This window comes from Rhinolophus sinicus, linkage group LG15 (assembly GCF_036562045.2).
Source record: "Rhinolophus sinicus isolate RSC01 linkage group LG15, ASM3656204v1, whole genome shotgun sequence".
NCBI lineage: Eukaryota > Metazoa > Chordata > Mammalia > Chiroptera > Rhinolophidae > Rhinolophus > Rhinolophus sinicus.
In genome coordinates this window covers 42,157,217-42,161,970 of record NC_133764.1, presented here as the reverse complement: position 1 = coordinate 42,161,970, position 4,754 = coordinate 42,157,217, and positions in this window count along the sequence as shown.

Below are 4,754 nucleotides of genomic sequence, written 5' to 3'. Positions count from 1 at the left end.
AAAGGATGCTGCCTTTTGTCCCTGGACCCATCCAGTGTGGCAGCAGCAACAGCAGCAGCTAAAATATGTCAATTAATCTATACAAGTTATTTTACTAAATTTGCTTTGGTCCCCACGTAGTGACAGCATGTCAGCGTCATTTCCTTCTTCCTCTTGGTTCTTGTTTTGAAATCCATCAAACTTTTTTTCCCCAACTGAATTCAATGTTCTTGTTCTTACCACCAGCCTCTGCAGCTTGCAACTCAGCAAAGTTTATTCTGGAGCACTCTAGTACATTACAAGCAAAGCAGTTCTCGTAATGTTGCCCACACTAGTTAGAGATGCTAGATATCATCATTGTTTTATTATATATTTAATTGCATGATTGCAAGACTGAGATTTGTTATGTCACTGTATTGTCTATTGATTATTTGGCATTTTGTTCAGTGCCATACATTTCGTGCGCTCAAATTGGAATTATGGTAAGATGTTTGGCACACGGTGGAGAAATAATTTTCTTGGAAGAATTAGATATTTTACCCATGGTGGCAGGCTTACATGAAATGGATATTCCTTTAAAGGCTGATAATGTATTTTAGATCATTTTCAGTTACCGCTGATTTCTATTTTACTTTCTGGGTGTCTGTGGGAAGTGAGAAGAAGAAAGATCAATATTTTCCTACTTTATGGATATGTTAAAATCATTTATTAAAAGCCTGCCAGGGATCAAACCTCATAAAAAAGCAATCCAGCCTCGAAATGAAGGGCACTGAGTTTGTGGCTTGCAATCTCCTTTAACAGAGTAACCTCTGAACCCGTTAAAGACATCTTGAAGGTTCTAAATGATGTGGCTCTTTCTTCTTTCTCCATTTGGTCTGTAGTCTCCCTCCCTCTTACGTACACACTGGCTGTCTCTCTTCCAGACTGAAGGGCTTTGCACTGGCTGTTCCGGTACCTAGAATGTGCCTTCTCTTTCACTCACATCACCATGTCTTGCCAACCTCTAACCTCTGACCTTAGTTGTATCTCTGATCTGAGATGCAACTTTTTCAAAGAGAAACTTGAGCTCCTCAAATTTAGATCCACTATCCCTATTTTCCCAATGCATCGGGCCATATGCTTTGCTTTCATAGTACTTTGTAGTTTTCTTGTGATTATTTAAAATACATCCCACCTCTTTCAGAATGATGAAAATCATGATGTGAGGGACCACGCTTACTTGGTTTTATCTATATTTTTCATGTTCAGGACATAATGGAAACTTAATAAATATTCTGAAATGAATATTCTGAATGAATATTTTGAATATTCATTCAGAATAATGAATGAATAATTCCGAGTGAGTATTTGCCTTTATATTACCCATTTGTTCAACTCTGGACTCAGCCTAGTACAACTACTCTACGTCTTTGGGTTGGATGGGTATCAGCTTACTATAAAAACAGCAACTGGTGAAAAATTTTAATTTTATAATAAACATTGAACATATTCATTTACATTAATATAATCTTCATTATTATGGTGGAAATAGTTCTTATTTAGGGATTATTTGGTTACAAAAATAAGGAATCTACTCAATGATGCCCAGCATAAAGGCTGTCTGGGGATCTAGTAGAACCAACTTCAGAAAACGGAATTGCCTATCACAAAACTGAAAAGTCTTCAGGCAGCCTCTCTCTACTGCTCTTTCTCTGGCTCTCTAATACAGTTTTTCATCTCTGCCTCTTCCTGAACATATCTTTGTTTCAGAACGGTTTTCTCAGTGAGACTCTTAATTCCTTCTGCCTGTAATTGTGGCTTGCACAGGCAATAGCTTATCAGGAGCCCAACTTTGTCTCTAAGTCTATGTAACCTTGCAATTCCAGTGCCCAGCATTGTCTTACTCAGTTGGCCTCTGTCTGGCTCAGCTTACACTCTCAAAAGGCAGATACTGTCATTGGTTGCTGTCTGTTCATAGGATGTTTCCTTAGGTCCTTGCTATATAAGGTCTCCATAAAGACCTGCAATGTGGACCCAGAGCCTTGAAGCAACGGTTCATGTTCAGCATGCAGCCTTGAATAAGAAAATACGGAGGTAAAGAAAATTGAGAAATGTTCCTATTAAATGATTTAATAAAACCATTTTGGTGTTGACTTTGGAAATATATGTTTATCTGGGTTATTCTATGGGGGATACTTTATCCCTGCATAACAAAAGGTAACTGGGGTGTTATGAGTATTATGTTAGGTTGGTGCAAAAATAATTGTGTTTTTTGCAATTATTTTTGACCTTTTAAACCACAATTACTTTTGCACCAACCTAATACTAATGTTGTACAACCAGAGGCAGAAGCACATCTTCATTGTTGGGTTCAACTTTGTTTTCCAAGGGCAGGGACACTGTCTATTAATCAAAATCTGTCTTGAGTGTTTCTGTATACTTTGTATGTGCTCACTAAACATTTAGATGGCGGGCCACTTGCAGAAGTGTGGATGATCCCATATGTAATGTAGGTTGTCCAAATGATGCCCATATTTCAGGCTTCTGAATGTGAGTCATGCTAATAGTAACTTAAGTAATAGGGTTTTGGGGGTGGGGATGCTGATTAATGACATTCTGATCCTCCCTTTCTGAGTTCTGAATCAATTGATATAGACAAAAGATTAAGAAAGAAGGAGAGATGAATAACTTTCTTACTTGTTAAAGCCAAAGTAGAGAACAAGATGTAGTTATCACACACAATAGGGTTCCTAATACTCTTGCCTTCCTCTTCTGTCCCCTTTCCTCCCCCTCTTTGAAGTATAGTCGTATTGTCAAAATTGGACTAATGAAAGCACCAGCTCTAGACTGAAAACTTCAAGGAATTACTAACTCCAATCTTATTCAAATTGCTCTAAAGATGAAAAAATTGGTGAAAAGCTACCTGACTTATTTTATGATACTAGTATGATCTTGATACTAAAACCAAAGGAAATTGTGAGTAAAGCAAATTATAGGCCAATTTTACTTTCCAATGTAAATAATAAAGTCTTAAATAAATATTTAGCAAACAGAATCTAGGTGTTCATAAACAAATACAGGTGGATTTACCATGGTAATAATGAAATTTAAGCCCCAGAGTCTTTCAGTTACAAGAGCTCCTTCTAAGTCATATTGCTTGATTTTGGAATTTTTTCCTCAGAAAAGGCCCCCAAAATGTGTACAGTCCTACAAAACCATCTCATTTCAAACATATGCACACAAACCTATACACACAGTGTAAACACATCATGGACAATTAGGGTTTACTCTAAAGATCCTAGAATCTATTAACATAATTAACCACAATAATAGGAAAGAAAGAGAAACATATATGATCATCTAAAGAGACAGAGAAAACAGAATTGGATATATTTCAGTGTCTACTCTTGCAAAGAATTGTCACCAAGCATTGTGCTTTATTATGAAATGGCAGAAGCATTTCATTGAAGGAACAACACGAGGATACCCAGTACTGCTGCTTTTATTCTGTACCAGCCTTGGGGTCATAGCCAATCCATTAGGATAATATAAACTGTTAGTATCAAAGTGGAAAAGAAAATATGGAACAGATTTTATTTGAAGAAAAATAATTGTATTTATAGAAATACCCGAAAGAATCTCATGATGAATGAATTAATAAAAGATTCAGCAAGTTTATCTCACACAAGTTTAAAATGCCCATATCAATGACTGACTGATGCACAAGCAAAAATCCATTGAAATTTTTACAACAAAAATATATGTCTTTTACAAAAATTAAAAAAAAATGTTATAGATCAATGCACTCAATACAATTGCAACCCAAATCACTTCACGGGTTGATAAATTAAGAAAATTCACATAGATGGAGTAAGAATAACCAAAACAAACAAACAAAATAATAATAAGGAAGTGGCATTCACTCTGTAAGATGTTGACCTATTATAAAACCCGGTAGTTAAAACCAGGTGGTGGTGCAAAAATTGCCAAGTATACTAATAGAATACAATGGAAAATCCAAATAGAAACCTATGTAAATAGGACAGTTGGGATGTGAGACATATAGCAGCATAAATCAGTGAGAAAATCAGGGGCCATTCAATAAATGGTGCTGGGACAACTGGGTTAAATACATTGGGGGAAAAGTCTTATCTCTTTCTCCCATGAGACATGTTAAGTCAAATCCAGATAGAATAAACACAAATGTGATCAGCGAAACTTCTTTTTTTTTGAGGAAAATATGGAAAAATATTATTATGACTTTAGCATGGAGAAAGATTTCATAAATAAGTCACACAAGGCGTAAGTCACCAAGAAAAAGATCGATAAATCTGACAGAATCAAAATGTAAAACTTCTATACAACAAAACACATGATAAAAGAGAGTGAAGAGCGGAGCCACTGACAGGAAATAGGTATTTTCATTACATATGGGCAATAAATGATTAGTGAGGTGGATGTTAACCCAGCCCACATGTTTTCACACCCTTGCTAATATGTGGCAAATTCCCCATTATGTGAGTATCGCCCTCCCAAAGAAGAAATCAGCTAGGGCTTAGGGAGCAAGCCTAGGTGCCCATGATCTGATGCACCAGCAAGACTTTGATTAGAAAAAAAACACCCTGGCTTTAGGGGACAGCAGGCAGTGTTTTCAACCTTCGGTTTCCAGCCTCATTAGTGGCACACTCAGTGTTTGGGCCCAGCTGTGTGGCAGTGAGGCCTCTGCTATGACAACCCTGCAGTGTGATTTTGGCAAACCACAGGACCTCTGCGTCAACTCTTTGGTCCTTCCAGAG